The sequence below is a fragment of the Abramis brama genome (assembly GCF_963993115.1).
Source record: "Abramis brama genome assembly, chromosome: 9".
Taxonomy (NCBI): domain Eukaryota; kingdom Metazoa; phylum Chordata; class Actinopteri; order Cypriniformes; family Leuciscidae; genus Abramis; species Abramis brama.
The window spans coordinates 29,835,847-29,858,027 of NC_139971.1; the positions used below are offsets into that span (position 1 = coordinate 29,835,847).

General features: G+C 35.4%; 1 long non-coding RNA gene across 1 annotated transcript in view; it reads right to left on the bottom strand.

The window, feature by feature from the left end:
* Positions 1-4,051: 4,051 nt before the first annotated feature.
* Positions 4,052-22,181, bottom strand: part of LOC311089400 — a 58,615-nt gene continuing 40,485 nt past the window's right edge. Inside the window, exon 3 of the long non-coding RNA XR_014607686.1 lies at positions 4,052-4,346. This is a non-coding gene — a long non-coding RNA (uncharacterized lncRNA). The remainder of the gene's footprint in view (positions 4,347-22,181) is intronic.

Genomic DNA, 22,181 nt, shown 5'->3' on the forward strand with positions numbered 1-22,181 from the left:
AAGTTGAGAACCAGAGTCAGGAATGAAATTGATGGCCAAACCATGGAGACAAATTCGACATTGAGAGAAAACAGGTAGGCTAACACAGGAACCACAACACCAACTGACCAGAGAACAAAAGAAATAACTAAAATGGAATTAATAAAATCTGACTGAATTGACCGAGTGGTTCATGTGAGCAAACACACTGGCAAGAAACTAAGAAAAGACAAGAGAATAAATATAGCAAAGAAAAAGTCCCGAGACCTAACAGTTTAAGCATGAACAAGGTCTGCAGAATTACAAAGCACAAAGACCAGTAGTCTTGAGTTTCCTCCAGGAATATACACATCACAATATTCCCTGAATCTCTTTTTTTTTGTTGGCCTTCCTATGGTGGACAAACTTATAGTGTCACGGGTGGTGCAGGAAGACAGAACTAGATGAAGGTATCTTTTCAACACAAAGGTTTGATGATGATGATGATGATGATGATGATGATGTTACCGATGATGTATGAACCGATGATAGTTCTGGTCAGTAGGTTTATTTATTTACTCTTTCATTATCTGACTCTGGCTCGAAATGATAAGACAAAACTGGTGCCATTGTTAGTGTTTACACCTGAGAAGCTGAAACTCACAGTTATGGTAAGGGGCGTGACATTTCTGAAACACTCTTAAAGTGGCGACCAATCACAACATACTGATCCAGCCGGCCAATCAGAACACACTGCGCTTTTTGGATGGAGGAGCTTCATAGAGACAGGTAATAAACAGGGGTGTGTTTCCCAAAAGCATCATTAGCCAAATATGGTCGCAAGTTCCGTCGTTATCAGCATAGTTCATGAGTCTGTGTTTCCCGAAACCATCGTTCTAACAAACATTCACAAACAGCATCGCAAAGTTCTGTGTTTGGAACAACAGCTCTCGACCTGTGGTTAGAAGCAGAGTTTCTTGTTAGTATGACATGTGGACTTAATAAATCCTTGCCTTGAGCAAAATAAGCAAGCTGACATTCATTACAATATGTATCTTTTATTTAGAATACATACAAATGTCATTTACGTCCTTTAGTTTGTCAAGAGATTTAAAGCACCATTTTTGAAGAGTGCGCATGTGCGAACGTGCTCTACTATGTAAGAACGAACCTATGATTGAATCTGGAAATAAAGCAAAATAACTGAGAAAAATAGTCCTCAGATGCCATGTTTGTAATTTATAGCAAATCATATAGCATTAATTTGATATCAAACAGATTCATTAAAGAAAGTTATTACTCGACCACCTGCATGACATCATTAACCAACGTGGTTGAACGACCAATGACAATACGGTTTCGGGAAACAGTCGTGACTAGCTAGTTGATTTCTTCAGCGTAATTATACATTTAAGTACTGTGTAATATTAAGTAACTACATGTACTTATAGGGTTAGGGTATGATTAGGATTTGGCTGAGGGCTATTTGCATGTAATTATGCATAATTTACTGTTATTACTATGGTAAGTACATGTAACATATGTAACAAAGACACTGTAAAATAAAGTGTTACCGCAGAGAGTTACGTCGTTGTACGGGAAACGCACCCCGGGGTTGTTTTTCCCAAAAGCATGGTTAGAATGTTGGTAAACCATAACAACCATATAGTTGCTTTTGGAAAACGCACACCTGATCGTTAATGACAGACTGGAAAGAGAGGTGCTGCAATAATGAAAAAGATGTTTTAAAAAAGTGTTTTTTGAACATTCAAGCATGAAAACCTATTCTACCAGAGCCCAAAAACTAAATCAAGACTTATTTAAAGGGCATAGGGTAGAGAGGGGGAAATCGCCCTACTACTGTTTTCAAAATAACCAATAGATAAAGTCAAGATATGTTTTTGTTGTTGCTATGGTCTAAGTTGACAAGAGTGATGTAGAAGTATTCACTGTGAAGCTTGTAGTTAGGGCTTACATGTTATTTAAGGGAAATATAATTGTATTTTAGAATGACAATTTTGTTTCAAACCTAGTCTGTGGGGTAAAAAGCCCCCAGCAACTTGGGGTAAAATGCCCCCAGGGGGCATCGCTTCCAACTAACTTGTTCTTCCATCAAATGTAATCTAACTAGGTGATTGAATAAAAATATTTGGACTTTATATTTAAAAATGACCTCAAGTTAGCATCAGCTAGCTAATTAGCTAGACAGTTAGCATCAGCTAACAATATTTTTCAGATTTTCAGCATGATTCATTAATAAATATTCATATTTATCTATTGTTATTTTGGCTTTTTTTATTTTAAGCTAAAACTGATTGAACTCTGATTTTGCTGTAAATATATAAAGCAAATAGCTTTTTTCAGAATGGGCCCTTTTATCCCACCTGTGGTACAAATTTATTTTTAGTTAAAAATCTAATAACATGAAAACTCTGGACATTTTTCACACTTGGTTTATAATTTATGTCATTGTCACTGAAAACTAGACACATTTAACTTTTGTTTCACAGAAAACAATTACACAGTCCTTAAGGGGGTCATTTACTCTATCATGGCCTCTTTAAAAATTAAGGTTAGAATCCAATTGGGATTCAGAATGTTGTACAGCATCTACCATCAGGAGCTAACTGGACAAATGGTTGCAAATATGAAAAAAAAAAAAAGAAGTATATTTTTGACAGTAATTTAAAATATAGTCATTATTGACAACAATCTGGACAACTTGAGGTTTAGTCAGATATCATGTTAGACTTCGCAACAGTGTTTCTGGCACAAAACAATGACAAGTCTTGATGTCCGATTCACGGACAAATTACTACGATCCGGTTCTTGTTAATGAGTCTGTCAAAAGAATGCATGAGGCAGCCTTGAACTGGCTTGAGTTAGCGGTTTGAATCAGACTTAGAGGATCCTTCGATTTCACTGTTGACTCCCTCACTGAACTGCCACAAGCAATTTTTCACCTATGTTCAATTTGAAATGAATGAATTAAAAACAATTTTGGAAGACAATTAAACAATTGTGCTTTCCATGCAGAATAAACAGGGTTAAATATAATTTCAAAGCCATTTTGCCACTTGTCATTGCCACTTGTCACTTGTCTATTTGCACACATGGCGTATAGTCAGTCTGCACGGGTAAGACAGTGAAAATCTGAGTCTGAACCATCTGGACATCACTGTACCTTGGCAGCTGTGCTTGGATAATCACAGACCGTAAACACACAGTAGCTTATATACAAACAATAATGAGCTGTGTTAGACAGCCAAAGGACAGCTCTGAGATATGAGCGCTCTGCCTCGTCGCTACAGATGGCTTCGCTAGATCATGATGCCTTGAATCTACTTTTAGCTTCACAAGCATCAAGCAGCCAAATGGTTCACTTCATCCTACGCTTAATGGAAATGGACACGGTTTTCCAATATAACATATCATTTATACTGTATGCTCATGGCATGAAAGGCATAACTTTTCAATTTCAAAAACTCAGTAGTCTATGCTTCAAGGAAATTGGTTCAAATAACATGTGGAGGATGTTAAATCACTATGAAAAGCTATACTAAAAAGGGACAGTTCACCCCCCCCCCCCCCCCCCCAAAAAAAAAACAATTCTGTCATCATTTACTCATTTACTACACCCTCAAGTTGTTCCAAACCTGTATGAATTTATTTATTCTGCTGAACACAAAAGAAGGCATTTTGAAGAATGTCAGTAACCAAACAGTTGATGGGCCCTATTGACTTCCATAGTGAGAAAAACACTATGGAAGTGAACTATCTACTATTGGGTGAACTAACCCTTTCAGCTAAATTATGTATGGTCACCTGATAATACAAATTCTGCCATCAATTACTCACTCTCATGTTTTTCCAAACCTGTATGACTTTCTTTCTTCTGTAACACAGAAGCAGATTGCCTGAAGAATGTTCACAGTACAAATAACAACCAGAGGCTGTCAAGCTACAAAAAAAAATAAAAGCAACAATAAAAAAAAATTAAAAAGCCATGAACACTTTGGAAGAGACCGAAATCATTTTTAGCGTTTTGAAAATCCTTTTTATTAGTGCAAATGAGATTTGAGAACTACGGTGAAAATACTTTTTTAACACATGCAAAATGAATTGTAGCAAAAAGCAAAAAAAAATTGTAGCAAAAGTCTCAGGGAAGAAGGAGACGGGAACCGCTCAACGTTCAACATAATTTTAATGACCCAAATAAACAATCAACAATACGAAAGTAAACAAAAAACCACAACATATAGTCCAGGCCTGGTCCTCTCTCATCTTGCACTGTCGTCACTCCTCCTTTTATCCTCCCGGATCTCCTTCCATGAGACTTGAGACTGGTCCGCTCCGTTCCCAAGGCTCTCGGCCCCGCCCTGCTTGAACTATAAAAAACATTATACAAATTACGTATTTATAGTTATCTCTGCACATTGAGCTGGTATATAAAGTATTTTAATATTGAAAATATGGCTTTGAAGTCACTGGTGCGAAACATTGTTTGAAGAGGAGACTTCTTATTGTAGGTAGCAATCCCTTAATGAAGAACCACAGGATATTTGGTCTCTCATTACCAATGTAATGAGTTTTCTGAAGTAACATCTGAGTTACAGACAGGAAAGGTCACAAAGACAAAGCAATATGTTGTTTTTCATTTTGTTTAATTTACTCGTTATTCGTTTGTTATTGTGATCTTTTTCATGAGAAACTTGAGGTGGTTTTCGAGAAAAACTTACGATTTTTAAAGAAAATCCATTAACATCATTTACCAAACCAACAATTCAAAATGTGAAATGAGTTTTGGAAACGCAGATGTGAAGTGAATAAAAGTTATTTGGTCCATATGGAGCCCGGCAACAATACGAAATGATTTTATCCATGTATTCAGTCATTCCTCCAAAATAGAATCCATTAGAAAAGAAAGAGTTTACGAGATAACACGCCGAATGGGGAATGAAAAATGTAATTGCACTATGAATCAAGAGAAATCCGCTGCAATTCCTCATACACACAGTAGGACTCGGATAAGAACGGTCCTGGGAACAAAGGGCAGAGAGGCTAATTTATTTTTAACTATCTCATGCATACAGTAACACAGTTCTCATGGTTTTCGGTCTGACCTCTATGAGAAATACACTTAACTAGATGTAGCGTTGTTTTTCCCCATTAAAATGTCACAGGAATGTTTCACCAATACATGTACAGCAATATACAGTGGTGCTAATGAACTCCGCCGATCATGTGCATAACTTTACAACAGTATATAAATTACTCTACTGCTCTCCAGCTTCAAACAAATTACAATTAAAGTCCTGATGGTCAAACTGAGACTAATCTGTAATGCTTCTCAGCTTCATGAAAGCCAAAAGATACTGTATCAAAGGAACTTTACAGTGAAGAATATTTGAAAATCATATTTGAAATCTCAGTGCATAATGGAATACATACTTGCATGTTTGATGTCAGCTGTTTTGTTGTTTTATGTCATTTAAATATAATAAAATTATGGTCACACTTTAGATCAGGAACTGGAAAAACAGGGAAACAGAATGAGCACCCAAACAAAACATCGACAAGAATCAACAAGAAACAAACAAGGCAAACAAGACACACCTGGGAATAATCACAGAACTGATCAACTAGAAAAACTACAAAGGACTACAATAATGGCACACAGGACAGGAAACAGGGTAAAATGCAAACTAAAAGTCCAATTAACAAAACACATGAAACACAAAGCCAGGGAACACATACCAATTTGTATTTCGAGATTACCTACATTTTCAGAATGAAATTCCAAACCTGCCACCAAAACATTTGGGTTGTTGCTTGGGTGTTCTGATGCGTAGTTAGGCAGATGCTATGGTCTTCTGGGCCATTATTCGGGCATTATATAGTGGTTGCTAATGTGCAGTTCTTCAATGTAAACTTGTGATATTTTTACCCCACCAAAAAAAGTCTCATCACATAACAGCACACCTATCCTTAACATTTCTAAACCAATAAACAAAACTAAGAAAAAAATCAACTATACGTTAAATAGTGGAGCGGCTAAGTGCTTATGTTTGGCAGAATCGTTCAGTTTATGATACAAGCGTGAAAATTGGCATGAGCAGTCTCCATGGGTCACTTGACAAGAAAATTGTCCGAGCCACTTGAAATTTCAAGATGGCGGCCATTTTTCAAGATGGCCGACACCTTAGTGGAGCAGTTAAGTGATATAGTGGTTTATTTGGTGATGCAAGCATGAAAATTGGCATGAGCAGTCTCTGTGGGTCACTTGACAACATTTTTCAAGATGGCCACCACCTTAGTGAAGCAATTAGGCTTAAGAAATCATTTAGTTGGTGATACAAGCATGAAAATTGCCATGAGCCTAATTGCTCCACTAAGGTGGTGGCCATCTTGAAAAATGGCCGCCATCTTGAAATTTCAAGTAGCTGTAGGTGGCTTATTGTCAAGTGACCCACAGAGACTGCTCATGCCAATTTTCATGCTTGTATCACCAAATAAACCACTATCACTTAACTGCTCCACTAAGGTGTCGGCCATCTTGAAAAATGTCCGCCATCTTGAAATTTCAAGTAGCTGTGGGTGGCTTATTGTCTGGTGACCATCAGAGACTGCTCATGCCAATTTTCATGCTTGTATCACCAAATAAACCACTATATCACTTAACTGCTCCACTAAGGTGTCAGCCATCATGAAAAATTAAAAATCTTGAAATTTCAAGTGGCTCGGACAATTTTCTTGTCAAGTGACCCATGGAGACTGCTCATGCCAATTTTAACGCTTGTATCATAAACTGAACGATTATATCACTTAGCCGCTCCACTAAAACCAATAATCTGTTTGTCTAAAACTTGTGTATTGTGTCTTGTGCTCGTGTCTGAACATGGTCAAATGGTGTAGCAGAGATTGTTATAGTGTTAAAGGCCATCGTGAGTCTGACACAGAGCTTGCTGTACATCGTCTGTTTTTAATGTCATAATACCTGATACATTCCTCTTTTCGAGGTCTGCATGAAAAAGTAGAATTTATTAAATGCAATATTTTCCAAAGAACATTCTTTTCTTCTTTTTGATTTAAATAAAATTACTTAAAAGGCAAAGAGAAGTTACATAAAAAAAAAAAAAAAAACTATACATCAAGTATTATTCAAAAATTCTTTCACAACCTGGAAGATCTATTATTGCTAACATCGTTGCACTCTTTAGGGGACAATAATGATGAGGTAAAATGTACCTCTGCATTGACTTACAAATTGCTACCTGCTTTTATTTCAGGTCCATAGTCTGTCTCCATTTGAAGGAAAATGAAGATACATTTATTCCTAAAATTTTCTTTCATCCCACTAAAGTGCTATTACATTAGCTATGCAAGAACATTATTTCCAGCCAAATGGAATACATATTGAATTATTAAATATTTCTATTCCCTTTGTCAACCTGATGCTGACGGTAAAATGAGTCACAATTCAAGATTGCAATCAAAATCCTAGTGCCAAATGGCAGGCTAGACAATTCCTACATGCCTTAGCTGCTGCATAAGAGAAGTCTCCAAAAAAAGCAAGCAAATTGTTTCATCCCAATAGGTCAAAACAGATGAAGCCACCAGACGTCCAAGCTGTCTGCGACACAGTGTGAGATTAATAGAGTCTCAGAGACCTCTCTTAACGGGAACATTCATATTCGCACACATTGAAAGTCTGCTCCCCATCTCTTCAGTCTATGTGTGTTTAGTAGCATGTGGAAGCAATCAGCAAACACTAGGACTGCTCTTATATAGAACACAAAGACAGGAAAGGGACTGGGAGAGGAGGAGTACAACTCTAGTCTTGTACTCCTCCTCTCCCTGTCCCTTTCCTTGTTTGGCTATTTATTTGTCTCTTGCGTATGTCTATTGTTTATTTTTTTCTGCCTGAAGCTGTGTTCGTTCAAAATCACCTTCTCATATTCTTAAACAGAGCCCTGCACAATTCTCAACCTCTTAAAGTACAAATACACAGACTGATCCTACAGTATATGGTATTGGCGGGTTTTGTTAAGACGAGCGTCACTATTACTTTTGCTCACACTAAAAGCTTTCTAAGGGATCTAGTTTTCATCTGCCACCCCTAGCAATCACCCAGAACACCCTTGGGGTCACGCTCTTTTGACCCATAAGACACCGCAGAGGAACCAACCAGAACACCCTAGAATTATGGTATAATTTGACATGAGAGAGAAACAATCATGTTCTTCAGAAAATGCATCTTTTTATTGATCACAGCCACTGATGCTGTGTCCATCTTAAAATCATGGAAAATGTAACCGTGAGAGAACTCAACATGTTCTTCTGTCCACTAGATCACTATTCTAAGTCATGCTAAATCAACATTTTTCCATGAGAGTAACCCTCATCATCACAGACAGTCTAACAGAGAGAGCTACATGTCTTCCAGCCATTGATGACAGGGTCATTGTTTAAATAGACACACATGTGAACCTTCGGCTTGAATACTCAATAACAGCAATGAAACTTTATACCCTGCACCTAAAGTTGCCCACCTTGCAATGATATGGCCACTGTGTCATATGGCAATGATTTGCTTGGAAAGTTAACCAACCCAGCCATTATAATGGTTTAAGTAAGTGATACACAGAGCAACCTGAATTCCTCTCTGGGGAAATAATAACAATAATGGTCTTTATTTGCTTACAGTTGAGAGTTTTCAAGCAAAAAGTATGCAGTTAGTTGGCCAGGACGTCAGGGAACTAACAACAACCAATTGATACTCAAACAATTAAAACAATTATATTACTAGAATATGAATTAATAATGAACGATTAAGCAACAGTGTCTTAAATTATGTTCATATTAAAGGATTAGTTCACTTCAAAATTGAAATAGCCTGATAATTCACTCAACCCCATGTCATCTAAGAGGTTTATGTCTTTCTTTCTTCAGTCAAAAAGAAATGAAGGTTTTTGAGGTAAACAATCCAGGATTTTTCACCATATAGTGGACTTCAATGGCAACCAATGGGTTGAAGGTCCAAATTGCAGTTTCAATGCAGCTTCAAAGGGCTCTACACGATCCCAGCCAAGGAATAAGGGTCTTATCTAGAGAAACGATCTGAAGTTTTGAAGTTGGAGGAGAAAATTAGATTGGAGTCTGTCGCCCTACCACGGTAATTCTGTCTACGTCACGCTTGACCTTTCCAACATGATTATGTAATGCGGGGCGCAACGCAGAGCTCCGCAAGATGAGCATTTGTGGTTAAAAAGTATATAAATTTTTTATGTTTTTTAGAAAATGACAGATCGTTTCTCTTGATAACACCATTATTCCTCGGCTGGGATCGTGTAGAGCCCTTTGAAGCTGCATTGAAACTGCAATTTGGACCTTCAACCCATTGGTTGCCATTGAAGTCCACTATATGGAGAAAAATCCTGGAATGTTTTCCTCAAAAAACTTAATTTATTTTTGACTGAAGAAAGAAAGACATCTTGGATGACATGGGGGTGAGTGAATTATCAGGAAATTTTAATTCTGAAGTGAACTAATCATTTAATGTATCTAATGCAGAAGTACTTCAAAATAACTTTAGAAGCAAGAAATGGATCAAAATATGATAACACATTAAAAGATTCAGTTTGATATTTTCATAACAATGCAAAGTAATAATCTATTTATTTTAGTAAAAAAAAAAAAAAAAAAAAAAGAAGATTTATTTAAAGTTTAAAGGACTTAATTAGCTGTCCTACTCTGATCTTATTGAAACCATGTGAGCAGTCTTTCACGGTTGTTTCTTACAGACATTTGTGAATTTCCTCCCAGTGGCATTTTACAGGGGGTCTAAACTAGATTATAATGTTACTGTAGTTTTAGTGCAGTTTGTTAAAGTTGGTTTGAAAGGCACATCTATAATTTTCATCACTGTATAATTGAAAGCTTCTTGAAGACATCTAATACAAGCGTTCTGCCTTTCGTCTCAGATCAGAGGCTGATTCATGACTCCCTGTAGTCACATCCCACTGGGATATATCCAGATGTACAGTAATTGTATAGCTACTGTAAATCATGAGTACAACAAATAAAACCTTCACTGGAATACATCTCAGTATGTAATCATTATCTAGAAATGTAAATACAGCTGCATTCATAATGCCTACTTCTTTATGGTGATGTCATATTCATTGTTAACAGGACAAAATTTAGTTATAGTGGTGAAATGTATATATATATTTTTAAAATATTGTAAAGCTACACCATTTGGCCCTCTAGCGGTTAAAGCATAAAACTGCTTAAGCATAAAAGTTACTTCCGGAGGAAGTTTTGGTAATCTTGTCTTATTAGTGCGGATGTCATTGACGTCATTAACAAGATCAATCCCCTTAAATAAATAAATAAATATTCGAAAAATAGGGTTTCAAGATACTGTACACTTCTACTGCACAAGTGAACATGTACAGATGAATAAGTGTAATATGGTAATAAAAATAAGGGAATAACAACAACAAAAACAACAATAGAAATATCATATTTTTTATAATTATATAATTAAATCATTATTACAGACTTAGTGTATCTGTAATCTTGTAATCAAGGGAAAGCAAAAACACTGTTTGGAGTATGTATTTTTAATACTATTTTAAAACTAATACTTATAGTTAATACAGTTTTTCTCAATCGCTTTGGCTCTTGAATGAGATTTTTTTCTCAAAACAATACATTCAGATCTTTAAACAATTAGTTTCTTGTTCACATCAGATTTGAATTTCTTATTTATTTAAGCTAATTGCATGTGTTTTGTGTGCAAAAGAACAATTGTCTACAATTTGCACAATGACTAAATGCACATGGCTTGTTGATCAAAACTGATTAGTTGATTCCCATTGAAATTGTCAAACTCACCACAACTGTATATTCCATACTTATCTGACATGGGATGTTTGTAATGTATGTTAAACTGGCAAATAGCCTGTCATTGTAAGTAAATAGTAATTACAATCTTACTAATCAACCAATCCAAGTTTGTAACAAACAACTGTGCATTTTCAGTTTACATGTAACACATTTCTACAAACATAAATGGGCCATTCTACAGAATTGGTGCAAAGTCAGAGTTGGAAACATCTTGAATTTTTTTGTTTTTTCCCACAAATTTTGCATGTATGCAAATTGTATAATATCCAAGGTACGCTTTTCTAGTAATTGTGCAGTTAATTCTCATATTGTGTTTTCAGAAAATGCTGGAATATTTTCCTTCTCCCCAAATTTGTCACTACCAAAACACAATATTAAATAATTTATTAAGAAGGCTTATAATGACCTATTAAGATTTTGTTTACATCTACCTTATAAATATCTATTTTTTCTATTTTTGACAAATATTTTTACAGGTTAAATCAATAAAGATTATAATTTTAATAATATTTTAAGTTTAATTTATGAGATTTGTTGTATTTTGAACCCAATCTTTCTTTATAGAAGGCATAAAGTTTATCATACTGATTTCAAAGTTAAGGATTCATTAGTTTGAATATACATTGAACCAAACACTATCATAACATCTTATTTGATAATTCAATATACTTTATTTTTGACAAAACATCCCATGTTACGGTAGTGACTGCACATTTTTGGTAGTGACAGTAATGTTTTGGTAGTGACCACAATACTTAGTTTGCCATGGCTGAATCAGACTGTCCACATTTTATGTTAAAATAAATAAATAACTATGATGCACATATGCAGTCAGTACATATAGCAGACACACATCTGACAGTAAATATCTTATAAGAACACTTTGGTTCTTTTCTTCTGAGCTATTCTATACTTTGGGTCTTGAGGTGCAAGTGAGAAGAGGTATGCTCATAGATTTTTCTTCCTAAAAAAACAACAACTTACAATGTAGACTGTTTCAGAACCACTTTGTTTTATTTTCACATTTTCAACATTTTGATTATGAGTCATTCAGATAAATCTCCAGAACCACTGAACTGTATGTGTGTGTGTGTGTGTGTGTGTGTGTGTGTGTGTGTTTACATCTATCTATAAATTACAGAAACGTCTGTCTGTCTGTGTGTGTCTGTCTGTGTGTGTGTGTGTGTGTGTGTGTGTGTGTGTGTGTGTGTGTGTGTGTCTGTTATTCGCATATCTCTCGAACCGTTAGTCCGATGGATTTCAAACTCGACAGGTGTCTTGCTACGGGCACGAGTAAGCGCAGTGCCAAGTTTGACGTTGTTTGGATGAGAAATGCTAAAGATATTGTTAAATATATCATTTTTAGAAGGTTGTGGTTTAACAATAAACATTCTGACATAAACACTCAGTCAGCTACACTGTTTACTTCTGAATATTATAGTTTGGTTCCAAAACGTGATAAATCCATTTTGATTAATTTGAGTAAAAATGTGTTTTCTTTACCAAGAAACCAACAATTACTAAAAACACACACAAAAACTGATTTTGCACGGGCACTTTGCACTGCTCCCTGAATCGACGTGCTTATTCATTTGTGGATGTAAACTGAATCTGTAAGTCAGCTATGCTGTTTACTTCTGAATATTATATTTCATTCTGGTGCGCTTAACGTTATCGCTACTGTGTAATAGTAGCCTATGCTATTCACCAACTAAACATATCCTATTCAATGCGTTCACAGTCTCTTTCACAGCCATCATTTGTAGTAGCCTATTCACAAACTGTTTGCTCAAGCATAGCGTTTTCTTGGAGTTCAGTTTGTGCTTTCTACCATGCACAAATAAAAATGTCACTGAACTTTTGCTGTGTAATTGTAACAATGAGCACTCAAACACACCAAACCAACAATTACTAAAAACACACACACAAAAACTGATTTTGTATGGGCATTTTGCACTAGTAAAACATTAATTTCAGAATAATTTTCCTCATTCAGATAAATCTCCAGAACCACTGAACTGTGTGTGTGTGTGTGTGTGTGTGTGTGTGTGTGTGTGTGTATTGTTTTCCTCCATGCTTTTCTGACATGTCTTTGCTCCCTGTCAGATAATTCACTGATACTCTTCAACTTTGAAATCCTATTCCTAACCCCCTTACAGCCACTGAGTTAGAAGCACTGAAATGAAAATTAAGCAATTTAATCATCTGTGGAACGGGCAGGACTCGAAAAACTCCAGCCAATCATTTCCAAGACCACCTCCTAGAATCATTGGACGGTAAGTGTGTCAATGAAACGGTCGTACCATACCCCCCTCCCCCAATCCCCCTCATGTTCTTTGAATGGGTGGAGTCAAAGGAAAGAAGGTGGACCATTTGAGTTGTGTATTTTCAAAATCTGCCAGCCGTTTTGCAAATCACATACCCCACCTTTAAGTAATTGTAACCTCAACTCATTACTGAATTTTAACAGAATCTTGCATACTAAAACACTAAAACACTACTAAAACATACTACAGTAGTAATTATTTGCATAACTGTACTAAAATGTAGTTTATTCCTCCAAATAAAGGATTATGTGTTCCCTTTCGTCACTACCAAAACAATAATGTCACAACCGAAACTTTAAGACATGTTTCGGTTGTGACTGTTTTGGTAGTGACAATTTTAGATACTTTTGAGCCTAGCTCGAAGATGCTAATCAGCACATGGTTAGCAATCACTGGTCAGAACAGTTGAACACATATAACAACGAAATTTTATGGAATAACATCCAAAAAAGTTTTCTCAATAGCAGAAAAAATGAGTTTGGTAATGACATTCCTTAAAGTTACACACAGATTTTTAAACTTTAGAACACATTTACCTCAAAATGATGGGATCAATCTACTCACCATATAGCACATGAGAGAGAGGGACACAGGAATATTTCCTGATCAGAAATGTAGGGCTGTGGTTAAAATCAGTCTCAGTCAATGGACTACAACATTCACTGTTTTGGTAGTGACATGAAAATGCAAGACACGTTTTTTTTTTAGATAAAGTTTCATGATTTAAAAATAAAATATAAAATAAATATTTTTTTTAACTTCATTTTTTTTTTAAACAACAAAAATATTTTTTTTAAAAACAAGAATGGAAAAATTTGCAAAACATTTTTCAATATCATTTTCACAAGTTGAAATTTAGGGGTTAGGGTTTGGGACAGCCACGTCCTAATTGAAAGTAGCCCATAAATGATGATTTTATATATATAAAGCTTACTGAAATCTTAATTATTATTGTGGGTTTCAATAGATAATTGAAGGATCTTAGTAAACATCTAAGATTTTAATAATTAAATGCTTTTCAAATGTGTTTTTTGGATGAGGGACAGCAGTTTGCACCAATTCTGTAGAATGGCCCAAATACAAATGTTCACTTTCTTTTTGTGTTCTACAGAATTGACGTTTCCTAGTAAATTTTTACCTGCTGTTGTAATCTGTATCAAAAAAGGTCAGAGTGATACACAAGAGCATTCAGCTAGACACAACTGGCATCCTTGTATATAAGCAGTCAATGTCAACAACAAAAGTAGAACAAACATGAAATTTGTATATAACAAATTTTGCAATGGTGAAAATACAAAAACATTCTGACCAGTATGGCTCACACGATGACAAAAACACTTGCTATTTTGTTGGCATTGGCCAAGTTATTGACACAATGACTTTGAGATTTTAAATTTCGTTATTGACCTTAGTTTAACTACCGTTCAAAAGTTTAGGATCTGTAATGTTTCAATGTCTCACCAAGGCTGCATTTATTTGATCAAAAACACAGTAAAAATGGTAATATGTGACCCTGGATCACAAAACCTTATGCAACATTATGTCTTATGTTGCATGGGTATATTTGTGGCGATTTTCTCAATATTTCGATTTTTCTGTACCCTCAGATTCCAGATTTTCAAATAGTTGTATCTCGGCCAAATATTGTCCTATCCTAACAAACCATACATCAATGGAAATATTATATAGATTATATATTCAGCTTTCAGATGATGTATAAATCTCAATTAAAAAACAAATTACCAATAAGACTGGTTTTGTGGTCCAGGGTCACATATGGTGAAATATTTCTGCAATTTAAAATAACTGTTTTCTATTTTAATATATTTTTAAAAAAATTTATTTATTCCTGTGATGGTAAAATGGAATTTTCAGCATCATTACTCCAGTCTTCAATGTCACATGATCCTTCAGAAATCATTCTGATTTGCTACTCAGGAAACATTTGATTATGAAATGATTCATTTCATGATGAATAGAAAATTCAAAAGAACATTTATTGGAAATAGAAATATTTTGTGTTGGAGCATGAATTAAAAGGTTTGGGTTTTTGCAGACATGCTATAGAGTTCTATTGTTCCATCAAATAGTTGTGACAATTGCTCTTTCAGTTTAGAAATAATTTTAAGACTGTTTTGAAAAATGTGCCAAGCGATTGAGAATTATTATTTTTTTTTATTCATTTATATGTAGCTTTAAATAACACATTTTTCCTCTTGCATAATAAATCCTATGATAAATGGCAAAACATATATATACGAAAAAGAGAAGAGTCTTGAATGTGACTCGGCTTGAAAGCTTGAATTGGCCGCAGAATATAAAATATCTCACTGATTAAATATTTGAAATCAAATCAATCCTTTGCCTCTGCATGTCATTAATTTAGCTTTGCATCTGTTTTCCATCTGTTAATCAGGCCCAAAATGTAATACTGTCAATTCTTTCCTAACTCACATTAGGCCTAAGGAGGTCATTCAAGTTTTACACTCTTATGTGTCCAAAAAGACTCAAACAGCATGCATCTAGCTGACCCTGCCTTCCTCTAAATGCCATTTTAGACATGTCCATATGTGTAAGTGGATCCTAGTACACAAAAATTGTATATTTGGAATGCAATGTTGGAGCATATGTGGATCATATGCGTGTCTATGTTTCCGTGTGGCTCAGCAGGAAGATTTTATGTATGTTTTTATTTAGAAGCTCACAAAGAACAAGAAGAGTCACATGTTGACTGCAGAAGAACATTTTGATAGAAAAGAGTGGACTGTAAATTGATGTGTCTTGTATTATTACTATTTAAGATAAGTGTTTTCTATTTTTATATGGCGAAGCTGAATTTTCAGCATCCTTACTCCAGTCTTCAGTGTCACGTGATTCTTCAGAAATCATTCTAAAATGCAGATTTGGTGCTCAAAATAATATATTTTGTAACATTATAAGTGTCTTTACTGACACTTCTGATCAATTTAATGCATTTTTTTTTTAATAGAAGTTTTAAAGTCCCCCTGTAGTTAATCATTTTATCACTTAAAACTCATCTTTGATCACCAAAATGACATAGTGAAATTTTTTTTTGTCATGCTTTAAAATAGCTTGAATGTAACTCTACACCAATTGCTTCATTTAATATAGGCAGAACCATGAATATGTTAATTAGCCCCGCCTCCACTCTCTCACAGCCACACCAGCTCAGAGATTCACTCAGGCTCAGCCAACTTACTGAGGTAAACGCTGCACAATGATATCGCTCTTTACAATGTCGGACACTTAACAGTAATTAATATGGTTAGCCTTTTGCTTGACTATGTTATCAAACAACTAATAATGTGTTGTTAATGTTACACATACTATGTTCCCATTCACCATCTCAGTCTGCCATCTAATAATCATCAGAAATGATTTGAACAACTCAGAAAGTCAGTGGAGAAAGGCATATAGTTCATCATACCATCGTAATATACATCATATACTGTACATAATTCACCCGCTATATTGCTAAAAGTACCAGATTTTTCATATCAACAGAAAAATATATAGGGGCTCTTTAGACTCCCCTGCTTAGCACCTTAGTTAATGATGCTAAAGCCAACCAGCACGTTGAAGTGATTTGTTGTAGCTTGTGACAAATATTTTTTTGTTTAAAAAAATTATTTGTAATAAAATATTCAAACCCTCTTTCACTGTGTGATATAGCTATTTCATGCAGTTGTGTACTTACATTATCACAAAAGCTCCTAAGGATTTGTAAATCCAGAGAAAATCCAGTTTTACATAATGGCTCGTCCCTTGTCATTGTCGCCTATATCCACGCTATCCTCGGTTTCCGCTTGTGGCATTAGCGGCCGTTTCAATGGGTCGCTATACAAGCCACCAATAGCTATCTAGCAGTCTATGTATATTTACTGTGTCTATGATATAGCCTAGTATCTTGCACACAGCTGTTGTGTCATTCAGTCATCATGGATCACGATTATTGATTGCGAGTACAGAAAAACAGTTCCTTTGAAACATTAACCCACCAAATCGTTTGACAAATAGTCACATATCAGTAACAGGCTAATACAGCATTACATTTCACGTTGCTTGCAGCTAATTCATTACGATGACATAAAATAGTGAGATCAAATGTACAGGTAATAAAAAAAACTAATTTATTACCTCATCCGTGAACATGATTCGTGAATTATACAAATTATACCGAACATCTCTGAATGCTGAAAACGGCATCTCCCATCGTGCCACTCTCCTTCATAGCGTTATTGTTTTAAAAATGCGACCTCTGGCAGCGAAAAAATACATATTGTAGTTTTAAAGCATATTAAAAACACCACATAGACATATAAACAACACTAAAAACTTAATTTTCACCACAGGGGGATAGATAGATAGATAGAAGGAGGGAGGGAGGGATGGATGGATGGATGGATGCCAAAAGCTGAACATGTCAAAACATAAAATAGCCTACTGTTGCAATAATCACAACTTCACTAATTTAAGTCTTTAGAACCCTGTTCAACAGCTCAGCGGCTGAGAAGAACAGAGGGTGACATACAGTATGTACTCCATCACACATACTAATGAATCCAGAGATCAAAGCAAACACCCTCTGTGAAAAAACACATTTAATGGGCAACATACTGCTTCATAGTGAAAGACTATTCCTCTCCGAGGAGCCCAGTGTCAATGGGTGCAGGAGAACAGGGATCACACTTTCGGATGGTAAAATTAGCCAGAGTTCTGGAAAGGCATCCCACAGGCCTATAACTGATGGGGGGTCCTGGGGGGGACTGGAGACCTCTACAATACTTTCACCCCTTTGTCATTTATGATCTAGCTCTACTTCCTCTGTCTGTCTAGTCTCCAATTACCTGTGGTGTTTTAAGTTCAAATTTCAAAGGAGCGCTGATGCTAGTTTAACGTAATCAAACATTCTGCTATTTCTTAAGAGTCAGTGTTGTGATTTAATTTGAATGTTGAATGTACAGTATGAATGATTCTTCAATTAGAGGAACTTGTCTGCAGCACAGTGTGATTTTAAAGATTATTCTTGGACAGATTATAATATTGCTTTTGTACCTCTATTTAGACAAAGATGACATAATTTGAAGAAGTTTCTTATTTAAAAAATTTGTAAGTAATAAAAGTAATAAAATACCAAGATATATAGATATAGATTTATAGCAAACTGTGGTATTCCCTACCTCTCTTATGTCTCTCTCTGATTAAGGATATTGTGTTCACTATTGCGTCGTTATTTTCCTCAGTCTTTCAATGAATATCCTCTGTTGATCTCAAAACAGCAGTAAGCCAAAGCCATTAGCCTAAGCATTCACCGGAGCTTACTTAACTACAATAAGACAGTGCGTTAAATTAAGAATACCAATCTTATGTTACAGTGAAAAATCCTTGCCCTCAAATGAACCTGGTTTTAATTTCCTGAACAGTCAGTTTTGACCACTGTTCTGCTGTTTCTGGTCGATGAAAAATTCCAGTTGCACAAAGCTGCTAAGGGGCTCCCAGGGTATACTAACCCCAAAATGATGGAATATTTTCTCACAACCATTAGTTTTACCAAAAAAGAAAAAAAAAGAGCAATGAAAGCTAACACAATGGCCATAACCTGAAGTTGTAAAGAGAGACTGTGACCTTTGTAACACTAGTCAAAAACAGCTTACCTGAAAATCAGCCGTCAACAATGAAAAGTTACTTTTACATTTATTCATTTAGCAGACACTTTTATCCACAATAACTTCAACAACACAAGAGATTCAATCTAAAAGGACAATAATATAAAAAGTGCTGTAATAAAACGTAGACTAGAGGCTCTTAGCTAGGAAAGGGCGGGGCACAACCTAACGTGGGGTTAAATGTAACACGGACCTTACATAGTTAGTCAGGGTCAAGCAGGTTGTGTTTCCGCTCTTTTTCTCCCGCTGATTTGTGGAAAGTTTTGATAAGATTTCGTGAAGATTCTGGACAAAGAGTGTTTTGACACCATGCAAGTACATTTTTTCATCATACGTTTTTTTTCGGTTTCTGAGTTGGGTGTGTACGTCACCAAATCTAACTTTATATTACCTTAATCACCGTCTTGATGGCTAAAACATAGCACCATTTTGAAACTGTTAGCTAGGCTTAAAATATTTTTTATACAGCGGGGTTAGTTGTAGCACAGTGTTACAACTAAGCCGCCAAGTGTACAACGATAATGAAATGAAAACAGGGAGCCACACAACTTTTCAGGTTTGAGTATTTATTTATATATTTATTTTGCCACATTTAACTTTGTTGGACTTTCACAAACAATGCTGGAATTGAAATGTCAAAGTATGATTTTTTTCACATTTGTTAACTATGCATTGATCACTTGTTTATTTATTAAAAAGCCTGTTTGTCATGCAATAAACTCTTTAAAATTTGATTTTGAGCTCGTTTTTATTATTATTACTGTTATTATTAATAATAATAATTTTGCATGCAGCTGCCACACACAAATATAATTCAATAGCAATTACAATATTTGATGATTTTATTTATTTATTTATTGCAAAACTGTGCAGCCCTTTCCTATATCTCTATCCATGATATTGATCCATAATAGAAGGATGCTTGGATGAGGGATGGATGTATGGATATCTATCTATACAGATGTACAAACAATATCAAACTATACAGATAAAATAGTACTGAATTATGTGCGTTACACACAAGTGTTACAACTAACCCCTCTGTTACAATTAACCCCGCATATGTGGTAAGTTGTAACATTTGCACTTCTGTCACTTTCAGTGCAACTGTACGAAAATGGTAGGTCCTAGAAAAAAAGTGTTCATTTGTAGCAGAGATGTGTATGTTATACTTGTGTAAAAAAAAAAGATGAATCTAACTTAATTTTTTTTTTTTTATAATTGAGCCAAAAACAAAATGTGTTGTGCCCCACGCTCCCCACGGTGTTGATACACCAGTAAATTCTTATAATGAACTCCATGTTCGGATAACTTTAAAATGCTCCAATCCATCAAAACGAAAAGAAGTTTAGCAAAGCCTGTCTTTTGCATTAATACAGCATTTATTCAAGAGTATGTGACCAGCAGATATTGCAATTTGCAAACAAGATTCAAATTCAGCACAAAACACCCAAACAAGCTGTTTCTGCTTCATGGCATTTCCTTAAGAATAGGAGAACATCCTGTTCTCTACTTATCAATGCTAAACAGATTCAGCTGCCAGAATCACTGGCATGTGTGCATCATATTAGCGTAAAAACCAGGCCTCCTCTTCTACGAGCATGAATGTCCCAGAGTCTCGTTCATTCTCAGCTAAAGCCCAATCTCATTAAACATTGCCTCATCTGGTGCACATATACCGCCCTCTTCTAAACTGCTTTCTAAACACAAACACACTGGCTGTTTACATGCCTGACTTGCTGAATTAAGGCTGACAAGGTGTGCAATAATTAAATAATGGCAAAACCATTCATGGATTTCTAGTTTTATATGTCTGTATAAAAGAGAGAGAGAGAGAGCTAAATAACAACGAGTGAAATGAACCATAAACATAAACAAAAACAACTTAATGGTTGCATCAATAGTCTGGTTTGATTTCTTTGTAAAATTACAACCCCCAGGAACAAGAGATATCCCTGAAAATTCCTGAAAATAAAAATTCCTGCAAATTTAGATGACAAATACACTATTCTGTCTAATCAGGGCCAGAGTGTTATTTTAGAATCAATGAGATACTAATATAGGTTTTATTTTCATATTTTTAACTGGATTTTATGTTTATATTTTCCATTTTTATTTTAATTTAAGTTAAAGTTTTAGTAATTTTGTTGTGTGTTTTTGTCATTTATATATATATTCTGTGTATGAGCAATATCACAATATATATGGCTCTTTATCAGCATGGCTGTGTGTTAAGGCGGGCATACACTGTGCGATTTTCGTCCGATTTTGAGCCGAATTCTGACTCGTGCGACTCTTTTTCGGGTCGGGCCGATTTTCAGCTTTGTCGTGCGTCGTTTGTCGTGCAGTGTACAGGGGGAAATGAGAGGAGATTAACCTCTCACGACCGGTGATCGGATGGTCGGATGAATTTCTGGCATGTTAGAAATTTTGGTCGCTGCTCGTGACTATATCGCGCAGTTGAAGCAGAGCTACGAACTGCTGCCCTAAACTCAGTGTTTTTTCACTTACTGCGCCTGCGCGAACAGTTTCATCTGCAGCAAAAAAATAAAAAATTAAAAAAAACGAAAAAAGGGAGATATTTAAGTTCTGTAGTTCAAAGCTACAAATTACTGTTGCTTACCTCCAGTTCGTGTTGCAAAATGGATTAACCATTAGCCTACCCACTTCTTCCAAGCCACCTGCGATGTACACTTTGCCTCTTTTATTATTAAAAAATGTTTTTGAAATAAAGCTGTTTTTAATTTTCATTGATTAATTATTGCAGTGTTCGGACATATCAAATCAAATCAAGTATATTTGTATAGCGCTTTTCACAATACAGATTGTATCAAAGCAGCTTCACAGTATTAAAATAAAATAATACAACAAAGTTTGTTTCTAGTGGAATTTATTGATTGATAGAATAAAATTAAATATCCCCAAAATATCCCCAACTGAGCAAGCCAAAGGCAACAGTGGCAAGGAACCGAAAAAACTCCATCAAGCGGCCTAATGGTGTCCTAAAACTCCATCAGGTGACCTAATGGAGAAAAAAAAAACCTTGGGAGAACCCAGGCTCAGTCGGGGGCCAGTTCTCCTCTGGCATTTATGAACTAGAGGCCGGATTGTAGTTTGAAACTGTGAGATTAACAATATTATATGAATGCCTGGCTGAAAAGATGCGTCTTTAATCTAGTTTTAAACTGGGAGAGTGAGTCCGAGCAACGAACAGTATCAGGAAGGCTATTCCAGAGTTTTGGAGCCAAATGTGAAAATGCTCTCCCTCCTTTGGTTGATCTGGATATCCTAGGTA